The sequence below is a fragment of the Scyliorhinus torazame genome, unplaced genomic scaffold, assembly GCF_047496885.1.
Source record: "Scyliorhinus torazame isolate Kashiwa2021f unplaced genomic scaffold, sScyTor2.1 scaffold_424, whole genome shotgun sequence".
Classification (NCBI taxonomy): domain Eukaryota; kingdom Metazoa; phylum Chordata; class Chondrichthyes; order Carcharhiniformes; family Scyliorhinidae; genus Scyliorhinus; species Scyliorhinus torazame.
This window is the reverse complement of record NW_027308151.1, coordinates 1-13,107: the sequence shown is the minus strand read 5'-3', so window position 1 is coordinate 13,107 and position 13,107 is coordinate 1.

Genomic DNA, 13,107 nt, shown 5'->3' with positions numbered 1-13,107 from the left:
AGCCCCACTCTCTCCCCATAGCCCTGTATCAATCCCCAAACTAATCCCACTGCCCCACTCTCTCCCCATAGCCCTGTATCAATCCCCAAACTAATCCCACCACCCCACTCTCACCCTATAGCCCTGTATCAATCCCAAACTAATCCCACTGCCCCACTCTCTCCCCATAGCCCTGTATCAATATCCACACTAATCCCACAGCCCCACTCTCTCCCCATAGCCCTGTATCAATCATCAAACTAATCCCACTGCCCCACTCGCTCCCCAAAGCCCTGTATCAATCCCCAAACTAATCCCACTGCCCCACTCTCTCCCCATAGCCCTGTATCAACCCCAAACTAATCCCACTGCCCCACTCTCTCCCCATAGCCCTGTATCATTCCCAAAGTAATCCCACTGCCCCACTCTCTCCCCATAGCCCTGTATGAATCCCCAAACTAATCCCACTGCCCCACTCTCTCCCCATAGCCCTGTATCAATCCCCACACTAATCACACAGCCCCACTCTCTCCCCATAGCCCTGTATCAATCCCCAAACTAATCCCACTGCCCCACTCTCTCCCCATAGCCCTGTATCAATCCCCAAACTAATCCCAATGCCCCACTCTCTCCCCATAGCCCTGTATCAATCCCCAAACTAATCCCACAGCCCCACTCTCTCCCCATAGCCCTGTATCAATCCCCAAACTAATCCCACTGCCCCACTCTCTCCCCATAGCCCTGTATCAATCCCCAAACTAATCCCACCACCCCACTCTCACCCTATAGCCCTGTATCAATCCCAAACTAATCCCACTGCCCCACTCTCTCCCCATAGCCCTGTATCAATATCCACACTAATCCCACAGCCCCACTCTCTCCCCATAGCCCTGTATCAATCATCAAACTAATCCCACTGCCCCACTCGCTCCCCAAAATCCTGTATTAATCCCCAAACTAATCCCACTGCCCCACTCTCTCCCCATAGCCCTGTATCAACCCCAAACTAATCCCACTGCCCCACTCTCTCCCCATAGCCCTGTATTATTCCCAAACTAATCCCACTGCCCCACTTTCTCCCCGTAGACCTGTATCAATCCCAAACTAATCCCACTGCCCCACTCTCTCCCCATAGCCCTGTATCAATATCCACACTAATCCCACAGCCCCACTCTCTCCCCATAGCCCTGTATCAATCATCAAACTAATCCCACTGCCCCACTCACTCCCCAAAATCCTGTATCAATCCCCAAACTAATCCCACTGCCCCACTCTCTCCCCATAGCCCTGTATCAACCCCAAACTAATCCCACTGCCCCACTCTCTCCCCATAGCCCTGTATTATTCCCAAACTAATCCCACTGCCCCACTTTCTCCCCGTAGACCTGTATCAATCCCAAACTAATCCCACTGCCCCACTCTCACCCCATAGCCCTGTATCATTCCCAAACTAATCCCACTGCCCCACTCTCTCCCCGTGGCCCTGTATCATTCCCAAACTAATCCCACTGCCCCTCTTTCTCCCCATAGACCTGCATCAATCCCAAACTAATCCCACTGCCTCACTCTCTCCCCATAGCCCTGTATTATTTCCAAACTAATCCCACTGCCCCTCTTTCTCCCCATAGACCTGTATCAATCCCAAACTAATCCCACTGCCCCACTCTCACCCCATAGCCCTGTATCATTCCCAAACTAATCCCACTGCCCCTCTTTCTTCCCATAGACCTGTATCAATCCCAAACTGATCCCACTGCCCCACTCTCACCCCATAGCCCTGTATCATTCCCAAACTAATCCCACTGCCCCACTCTCACCCCAAAGCCCTGTATCAATCCCCAAACTAATCCCACTGCCCCACTCTCTACCCATAGCCCTGTATCAATCCCCAAACTAATCCCACAGCCCCACTGTCTCCCCATAGCCCTGTATCATTCCCAAACTAATCTCACTGCCCCACTCTCTCCCCATAGCCCTGTATCAATCCCTAAACTAATTTCACTGCCCCACTGTCTCCCCATAGCCCTGTATCATTCCCAAACTAATCCCACTGCCCCGATATCTCCCCATAGCCCTGTATCAATCCCAAACTAATCCCACAGCCCCACTCTCTCCCCATAGCCCTGTATCAATCCCCAAACTAATCTCACTGCCCCACTGTCTCCCCATAGCCCTGTATCATTCCCAAACTAATCCCACTGCCCCACTTTCTCCCCATAGCCCTGTATCAATCCCAAAATAATCCCACAGCCCCACTCTCTCCCCATAGCCCTGTATCAATCCCAAACTAATCACACTGTCCCACTCTCTCCCCATAGCCCTGTATCAATCTCCAAATTAATCCCACTGCCCCACTCTCTCCCCATAGCCCTGTATCAATCCCCAAATTAATCCCACTGCCCCGCTCTCTCCCCATAACCCTGTATCAATGCCCAAACTAATCCCACTGCCCCACTCTCTCCCCAAAGCCCTGCATCAATCCCCAAACGAATCCCACTGCCCCACACTCTCCCTGTAAATCTGTATCAATCCCCAAACTAATCCCACAGCCCCACTCTCTCCCCAAAGCCCTGTATAAATCCCCAAACTAATCCCACTGCCCCACACTCTCCCTGTAACTCTGTATCAATCCCCAAACTAATCTCACTGCCCCACTCTCTCCCCATAGCCCTGTATCAATCCCCAAACTAATTTCACTGCCCAACTGTCTCCCCATAGCCCTGTATCATTCCCAAACTAATCCCACTGCCCCGCTATCTCCCCATAGCCCTGTATCAATCCCAAACTAATCCCACAGCCCCACTCTCTCCCCATAGCCCTGTATCAATCCCCAAACTAATCTCACTGCCCCACTGTCTCCCCATAGACCTGTATCATTCCCAAACTAATCCCACTGCCCCGCTCTCTCCCCATAGCCCTGTATCAATCCCAAACTAATCCCACAGCCCCACTCTCTCCCCATAGCCCTGTATTAATCCCAAACTAATCACACTGTTCCACTCTCTCCCCATAGCCCTGTATCAATCCCCAAATTAATCCCACTGCCCCGCTCTCTCCCCATAACCCTGTATCAATGCCCAAACTAATCCCACTGCCCCACTCTCTCCCCAAAGCCCTGCATCAATCCCCAAACGAATCCCACTGCCCCACACTCTCCCCAAAGCCCTGCATCAATCCCCAAACGAATCCCACTGCCCCACACTCTCCCTGTAAATCTGTATCAACCCCCAAACTAATCCCACAGCCCCACTCTCTCCCCAAAGCCCTGTATAAATCCCCAAACTAATCCCACTGCCCCACACTCTCCCTGTAACTCTGTATCAATCCCCAAACTAATCTCACTGCCCGGCTCTCTCCCCATAGCCCTGTATCAATCCCCAAACTAATTCCACTGCCCAACTCTCTCCCCATATCCCTGTATCAATCCCCAGACTAATTGCTCTGCCCCACTCTCTCCATGTAACCCTGTATCAATCCCCAAACTAATCCCACTGCCCCACGCTCTCCACATTGCCCTGTATCAATCCCCAAACTAATCCCACTCTCACCATAGCCCTGTGTCAATCCCCAAACTAATCCCACTCTCCCCACAGCCCTGTATCAATCCCCAAACTAATCCCACTCTCCCCACAGCCCTGGGTGAATCTCCAATACTAATCCCACTCTCTCCACAGCCCTGTGGCAATCCCCAAACTAATGCAACTACCCCCACAGTCCCGGATCAATCCCAAACTGATCCCACTCTCCCCACTGCCCTGGTCAATCCCCAATACTAATCCCACTCTCCCCACAGTCCTGTGTCATCCCCAAACTAATCCCACTCTCCCCACAGCCCTGTGTCAATCCCCAAACTAATCCCACTCTCCCATAGCCCTGGGTCATTCCCAAACTAATCCCCACAGCCCTGTGTCAATCCCCAAACTAATCCCACTCTCCCATAGCCCTGGGTCATTCCCAAACTAATCCCCACAGCCCTGTGTCAATCCCCAAACTAATCCCACTCTCCCATAGCCCTGGGTCATTCCCAAACGAATCCCACTCTCCCCACAGCCCTGTGTGAATCCCCAAACGAATCCCACTCTCCCATAGCCCTGGGTCATTCCCAAACTAATCCCATTCTCCCCACAGCCTAGGGTAAATCCCCAAACTAATCCCGCTCTCCCCATAGCCCTGTGGGGAATTTTCCACCATGATCACATTTCTGACTGTGGAATCTTACTGTGCAATCAATCTGCGTGCTGTCAGTTTGTACACCTTCGAGTAGAAAGAGAGAAAGAAATCCATCTTCAGAGACTCTGAACTTAATTCTGAAAGTGCCCCATTTTTGGGCTCTTCCTGTGCACAAGCTGCCTGCAGAATCCCCCAAATTAAAAACAAGGTGAGAGAGGAGCGTCAGGGGTGTGTTAACAGAAATCAGTTGGGGTTATCAAACTGACCGTTTTCATTGAATCCAAATTGTTTCATTATAAATTCTAATCTGAGAAATTGACATCAGAGGAATTCAGTGAAAAATCCCATTGAACCCCTCTGTCTATTAAAATGATGTTGTTGCCGATGACCCTGTATTTATTCAGGAATAAGCTTTAAATCTCCCAGTGGGAAAAATCAAATTGAATCCCAATTTATAGAGCAGCTCACTGAGGAAATCTGTCTGTGAGAAACAGAATAAGATTGTCCCCGTCAAAGACTCCCACGACAGCAATGTCCTGGGGTTCCTTGCCGGTCTTTACTCAGAGTATAGAAAGCTGTCCTTGGGAGACAGACGAATAGACATCCCAAACTAATCAGAAACTCAGGAGGAAATAAATATTAACATCAAGACTGAAGTAAGGACAGGACTTTGCTAGATCTGTTGCTGTGCCCTGAATTAACATAACCACAGACAGGACAAATGCCTCTGGCCTCTCCTGTGAAGACACATCTTTAGTGAATAATCACAGCGGACAGACTGAAAACATTCATGACAGACAGTCAGGGGGTAGGTCTGCACACAGATCTCTGAGGAGATCTCAACCAATACTGTTTTTAATCATTTCCCAATAGAATTTTAACTTATGCTTCAATTCTGTTATACAGAAATGTGGTCCCTGTGGGAGGATTGTGTTAAGACAGCAGTTGCTGGATCCAATGCTGTGTAATTTATCAACAGCAAGGAGATTGGTATCTCTTGTCAGTCATTTACATGTCAATAGTGAGCTGTCCTCAGAGGCAGACATTCGACACGTGTCAGAGACTGGGGCTGGAGTTTGCTCACAGCTCACTGAGGATAAATCTGAGTCTGAGGGACCAACCCTCCCACTTCACTGAAAACATTGCCCCTCTTGTTCAGTGTGTGTCTGTGTGTGTTGCTGAGTGGAGCTTCAGTGTGAAGTGAGAGAGCTTGAAGTGAGAGCTGTTGGTGGTGTGAGGAAGTGGAGTTCCCCGATCCTACCTGCCCCACCTTGTGTTGTGTCTGGTGGGAGTGGGACCATCCAGGGCTGCAGGCCTGGCCTCCTGTCCTCCCACCCTCTGCCTGAGGTGGGACTGGGACCATCCAGGGCTGCAGGCCCAGCCTCCTGTCCTCCCACCCCTCTGCCTGAGGTGGGACTGGGACCACCTGGGGCTGCAGCGAGAGACTTTGTTTTGGGCTCTGGCAGGGCTGAAGAGTGCCGTCCGGCCGCTTTGCCACCTGTGGGGGGTGTGGGGCAGCTTTGGACATTACTTTAGGCCCCTCCAGGGCTGAAGGACGCTGCCCCGCTCTGCTATTTCCCTGCGGCACCTTCCCTTGTGGCCCCTGCATTTAGGCTCCACCTCCCCTGTCCTTTGTCTTTTTACACGGGCGGGTGGTACCAGGGGTGGGCATGGCCAGCACCTTGGGGGCATCCTCCACTCTGCCAATCACCAAACTAATCCCACTGCCCCACTCTCTCCCCATAGCCCTGTATCAATCACCAAACTAATCCCACTGTCCCACTCTCTCCCCATAGCCCTGTATCATTCCCAAACTAATCACACTGTCCCACTCTCTCCCCATAGCCCTGTATCAATCCCCAAACTAATCCCACTGCCCCACTCTCACCCCATAGCCCTGTATCAATCCCAAACTAATCCCACTGCCCCACTCTCTCCCCATAGCCCTGTATCATTCCCAAACTAATCACACTGTCCCACTCTCTCCCCATAGCCCTGTATCAATCCCCAAACCAATCCCACTGCCCCACTCTCTCCCCATAGCCCTGTATCAATCCCCAAACTAATCCCACTGCCCCACTCTCTCCCCATAGCCCTCTATCAATCCCAAACAAATCCCACTGCCCCACTCTATCCCCATAGCCCTGTATCAATCCCCAAACTAATCCCACTGCCCCGCTCTCTCCCCATAGCCCTGTATCAATCCCCAAACTAATCCCACTGCCCCACTCTCACCCCATAGCCCTGTATCAATCCCAAACTAATCCCACTGCCCCACTCTCTCCCCATAGCCCTGTATCAATCCCCAAACTAATCCCACAGCCCCATTCTCTCCCCATAGCCCTGTATCATTCCCAAACTAATCACACTGTCCCACTCTCTCCCCATAGCCCTGTATCAATCCCCACACTAATCCCACAGCCCCATTCTCTCCCCATAGACCTGTATCAATCCCCAAACTAATCCCACTGCCCCACTCTCTCCCCATAGCCCTGTATCAATCCCAAACAAATCCCACTGCCCCACTCTCTCCCCATAGCCCTGTATCAATCCCCAAACTAATCCCACTGCCCCGCTCTCTCCCCATAGCCCTGTATCAATCCCCAAACTAATCCGACTGCCCCACTCTCTCCCCATAGCCCTGTATCAATCCCCAAACTAATCTCACTGCCCCACTGTCTCCCCATAGCCCTGTATCATTCCCAAACTAATCCCACTGCCCCGCTTTCTCCCCATAGCCCTGTATCAATCCCAAACTAATCCCACAGCCCCACTCTCTCCCCATAGCCCTGTATCAATCCCAAACTAATCACACTGTCCCACTCTCTCCCCATAGCCCTGTATCAATCTCCAAACTAATCCCACTGCCCCGCTCTCTCCCCATAACCCTGTATCATTCCCCAAACTAATCCAACTGCCCCACTCTCTCCCCAAAGTCCTGCATCAATCCCCAAACGAATCCCACTGCCCCACTCTCTCCCTGTAAATCTGTATCAATCCCCAAACTAATCCCACAGCCCCACGCTCTCCCCAAAGCCCTGTATAAATCCCCAAATTAATCCCACTGCCCCACACTCTCCCTGCAACTCTGTATCAATCCCCAAACTAATCCCACTGCCCGGCTCTCTCCCCATAGCCCCTGTATCAATCCCAAACTAATTCCACTGCCCCACTCTCTCCCCATAGCCCTGTATCAATCCCTAAACTAATTCCACTGCCCAACTCTCTCCCCATATCCCTGTATCAATACCCAGACTAATTGCTCTGCCCCACTCTCTCCATGTAACCCTGTATCAATCCCCAAACTAATCCCACTGCCCCACGCTCTCCACATAGCCCTGTGTCAATCCCCAAACTAATCCCACTCTCACCATAGCCCTGTGTCAATTCCCAAACTAATCCCACCCTCCCCACAGCCCTGTATGAATCCCCAAACTAATCCCACTCTCCCCACAGCCCTGGGTGAATCTCCAATACTAATCCCACTCTCTCCAGAGCCCTGTGTCATCCCCAAACTAATCCCACTCTCTCCACAGCCCTGTGGCAATCCCCAAACTAATGCAACTATCCCCACAGTCCCGGATCAATCCCAAACTGATCCCACTCTCCCCACTGCCCTGGTCAATCCCCAATACTAATCCCACTCTCCCCACAGCCCTGTGTCATCCCCAAACTAATCCCACTCTCCCCACAGCCCTGTGTCAATCCCCAAACTAATCCCACTCTCCCATAGCCCTGGGTCATTCCCAAACTAATCCCCACAGCCCTGTGTCAATCCCCAAACTAATCCCACTCTCCCATAGCCCTGGGTCATTCCCAAACTAATCCCCACAGCCCTGTGTCAATCCCCAAGCTAATCCCACTCTCCCATAGCCCTGGGTCATTCCCAAACTAATCCCCACAGCCCTGTGTCAATCCCCAAACTAATCCCACTCTCCCATAGCCCTGGGTCATTCCCAAACGAATCCCACTCTCCCCACAGCCCTGTGTGAATCCCCAAACGAATCCCACTCTCCCATAGCCCTGGGTCATTCCCAAACTAATCCCACTCTCCCCACACCCTAGGGTAAATCCCCAAACTAATCCCGCTCTCCCCATAGCCCTGTGGGGAATTTTCCACCATGATCACATTTCTGACTGTGGAATCTTACTGTGCAATCAATCTGCGTGCTGTCAGTTTGTACACCTTCGAGTAGAAAGAGAGAAAGAAATCCATCTTCAGAGACTCTGAACTTAATTCTGAAAGTGCCCCATTTTTGGGCTCTTCCTGTGCACAAGCTGCCTGCAGAATTCACCAAATTAAAAAAAGGAGAGAGAGGAACGTGAGGGGCGAGTTAACAGAAATCAGTTGGGGTTATCAAACTGACCGTTTTCATTGAATCCAAATTGTTTCATTTTTAATTCTAATCTCAGAAATTGACATCAGAGGAATTCAGTGAAAAATCCCATTGAACCTCCTTGACTAATAAAATGATGTTGTTGCCGATGACCCTGTATTTATTCAGGAATAAAATTTAAATCTCCCAGTGGGAAAAATCAAATTGAATCCCAATTTATAGAGCAGCTCACTGAGGAAATCTGTCTGTGAGGAACAGAATAAGATTGTCCCCATCAAAGACTCCCACGACAGCAATGTCCTGGGGTTCCTTGCCGGTCTTTACTCAGAGTATAGAAAGCTGTCCTTGGGAGACAGAGGAATAGACATCCCAAACTAGTCAGAAACTCAGGAGGAAATAAATATTAACATCAAGACTGAAGTAAGCACAGGACTTTGCTAGATCTGTTGCTGTGCCCTGAATTAACATAACCACAGACAGGACAAATGCCTCTGGCCTCTCCTGTGAAGACACATCTTTAGTGAATAATCACAGCGGACAGACTGAAAACATTCATGACAGAAAGTCAGGGGGTAGGTCTGCACACAGATCTCTGAGGGGATCTCAACCAATACTGTTTTTAATCATTTCCCAATAGAATTTTAACTTATGCTTCAATTCTGTTATACAGAAATGTGGTCCCTGTGGGAGGATTGTGTAAAGACAGCAGTTGCTGGATCCAATGCTGTGTAATTTATCAACAGTAAGGAGATTGGTATCTCTTGTCAGTCATTTACATGTCAATAGTGAGCTGTCCTCAGAGACAGACATTCCACACGTGTCAGAGACTGGGGCTGGAGTTTGCTCACAGCTCACTGAGGATGAATCTGAGTCTGAGGGACCAATCCTCCCACTTCACTGAAAACATTGCCCCTCTTGTTCAGTGTGTGTCTGTGTGTGTTGCTGAGTGGAGCTTCAGTGTGAAGTGAGAGAGCTTGAAGTGAGAGCTGTTGGTGGTGTGAGGAAGTGGAGTTCCCCGATCCTACCTGTCCCAGCTTGTGTTGTGTCTGGTGGGAGTGTGACCATCCAGGGCTGCAGGCCCAGCCTCCTGTCCCCCACCCCTCTGCCTGAGGTGGGAGTGGGACCATCCAGGGCTGCAGGCCCGGCCTCCTGTACTCCCACCCCTCTGCCTGAGGTGGGACTGGGACCATCCAGGGCTGCAGGCCCAGCCTCCTGTCCTCCCACCCCTCTGCCTGAGGTGGGAGTGGGACCATCCAGGGCTGCAGGCCCAGCCTCCTGTCCCCCACCCCTCTGCCTGAGGTGGGAGTGGGACCATCCAGGGCTGCAGGCCCGGCCTCCTGTACTCCCACCCCTCTGCCTGAGGTGGGACTGGGACCATCCAGGGCTGCAGGCCCGGCCTCCTGTCCTCCCACCCCTCTGCCTGAGGTGGGACTGGGACCATCCAGGGCTGCAGGCCCAGCCTCCTGTCCTCCCACCCCTCTGCCTGAGGTGGGAGTGGGACCATCCAGGGCTGCAGGCCCAGCCTCCTGTCCTCCCACCCCTCTGCCTGAGGTGGGAGTGGGACCATCCAGGGCTGCAGGCCCGGCCTCCTGTCCTCCCACCCCTCTGCCTGAGTTGGGACTGGGACCATCCAGGGCTGCAGGCCCGTACTCCTGTCCTCCCGCCCCTCTGCCTGAGGTGGGAGTGGGACCATCCAAGGCTGCAGGCCCGGCCTCCTGTCCTCCCACCCCTCTGCCTGAGGTGGGAGTGGGACCATCCAGGGCTGCAGGCCCGGCCTCCTGTCCTCCCACCCCTCTGCCTGAGGTGGGAGTGGGACCATTGGGGACTGCGGACACTGTCCTCCCACCCCTCTGCCTGAGGTGGGAGTGGGACCATTGGGGACTGCGGACTCTGTCCTCCCACCCCTCTGCCTGAGGTGGGAGTGGGACCACTGGGGACTGCGGACCCTGTCCTCCCACCCCTCTGCCTGAGGTGGGAGTGGGACCATTGGAGACTGCGGACCCTGTCCTCCCACCTCTCTGCCTGAGGTGGGCGTTCCAGTGAGAACAAATCGAGTTTATTTAATCGCTCCTCATAGCTAATGCCCTCCATACCAGGCAACATTCTGGTAAATCTCTTCTGCACCCTCTCTAAAGCCTCCACATCCTTCTGGTAGTGTGGCGACCAGAATTGAACACTATACTCCAAGTGTGGCCTAACTAAGGTTCTATACAGCTGCAACATGACTTGCCAATTCTTATACTCAATGCCCCGGCCAATGAAGGCAAGCATGCCGTATGCCTTCTTGACTACCTTCTCCACCTGTGTTGCCCCTTTCAATGACCTGTGGACCTGTACTCCTAGATCTCTTTGACTTTCAATACTCTTGAGGGTTCTACCATTCAACGTATATTCCCTACCTGCATTAAACCTTCCAAAATGCAATACCTCACATTTGTGCAGATTAAACTCCATCTGCCATCTCTCCGTCCAAGTCTCCAGACAATCTAAATACTGCTGTATCCTCCGACAGTCCTCATCGCTATCCGCAATTCCACCAACCTTTGTGTCGTCTGCAAACTTACTAATCAGACTAGTTACATTTTCCTCCAAATCATTTATATATACTACAAAGAGCAAAGGTCCCAGCACTGATCCCTGTGGAACACCACTGGTCACAGCCCTCCAATTAGAAACGCATCCCTCCATTGCTACTCTCTGCCTTCTATGGCCTAGCCAGTTCTGTATCCACCTTGCCAGCTCACCCCTGATCCTGTCTTGAAGAATTCTCTCCAGTAATTTCCCTACCACTGAAGTAAGGCTCACAGGCCTGTAGTTCCCGGGATTATCCTTGCTACCCTTCTTAAACAGAGGAACAACATTGGCTATTCTCCAGTCCTCCGGGACATCCTCTGAAGACAGCGATGATCCAAAGATTACTGTCAAAGCCTCAGCAATTTCCTCTCCAGCCTCCTTCAGTATTCTGGGGTAGATCCCATCAGGCCCTGGGGACTTATCTACCTTAATATTTTTTAAGACACCCAACACCTCGTCTTTTTGGATCACAATGTGACCCAGGCTTTCTACACCCCCTTCTCCAGACTCAACATCTACCAATTCCTTCTCTTTGGTGAATACTGATGCAAAGTATTCATTTAGTACCTCGCCCATTTCCTCTGGCTCCACACATAGATTCCCTTGCCTATCCTTTTCACTTTTCGTGATCCCTTCTAGCCCTCCTGACTCCTTACTTAAGTTCCTTCCTACTTTCCTTATATTCCACGCAGGCTTCGTCTGTTCCCAGCCTTTTAGCCCTGACAAATGCCTCCTTTTTCTTTTTGACGAGGCCTACAATATCACTCGTCATCCAAGGTTCCCGAAAATTGCCGTATTTATCTTTCTTCCTCACAGGAACATGCCGGTCACGTATTCCTTTCAACTGCAATTTGAAAGCCTCCCACATGTCAGATGTTGATTTGCCCTCAAACATCCGCCCCCAATCTATGTTCTTCAGTTCCCGCCTAATATTGTTATAATTAGCCTTCCCCCAATTTAGCACATTCATCCTCGGACCACTCTTATCCTTGTCCATCAGTACTTTAAAACTTACTGAATTGTGGTCACTGTTACCGAAATGCTCCCCTCCTGAAACATCTACCACCTGGCCGGGCTCATTCCCCAATACCAGGTCCAGTATCGCCCGTTCCCTAGTTGGACTGTTTACATATTGTTTTAAGAAGCCCTCCTGGATGCTCCTTACAAACTCCGCCCCGTCTAAGCCCCTGGCACTAAGTGAGTCCCAGTCAATATTGGGGAAGTTGAAGTCCCCCATCACCACAACCCTGTTGTTTTTACTCTTTTCCAAAATCTGTCTACCTATCTGCTCCTCTATCTCCCGCTGGCTGTTGGGAGGCCTGTAGTATACCCCCAACATTGTGACTGCACCCTTCTTATTCCTGATCTCTACCCATATAGCATCACTGCCCTCTGAGGTGTCCTCTCGCAGTACAGCTGTGATATTCTCCCGAACAAGTAGCGCATCTCCGCCTCCCCTTTTACATCCCCCTCTATCCCGCCTGAAACATCTAAATCCTGGAACGTTTAGCTGCCAATCCTGCCCTTCCCTCAACCAGGTCTCTGTAATGGCAACAACATCATAGTTCCAAGTACTAATCCAAGCTCTAAGTTCATCTGCCTTACCCGTAATGCTCCTTGCATTAAAACATATGCACTTCAGGCCACCAGACCCGCTGTGTTCAGCAACTTCTCCCCATCTGCTCTAGCTCAGAGCCACACTGTCCCTATTCCCTAGTTCTCCCTCAATGCTCTCACCTTCTGACCTATTGCTCCCGTGCCCACCCCCCTGCCATACTAGTTTAAACCCTCCAGTGTGACACTAGCAAACCTCGCGGCCAGCATATTTATGCCTCTCCGGTTTAGATGCAACCTGTCCTTCTTATACAGGTCACACCTGCCCCGGAAGAGCTCCCAGTGGTCCAGATAATGGAAACCCTCCCTCCTACACCAGCTGTTTAGCCACGTGTTTATCTGCTCTATCTTCCTATTTCTAGCCTCACTGGCACGTGGCACAGGGAGTAATCCCGAGATTACAACCCTCGAGGTCCTGTCTTTTAACTTTCTG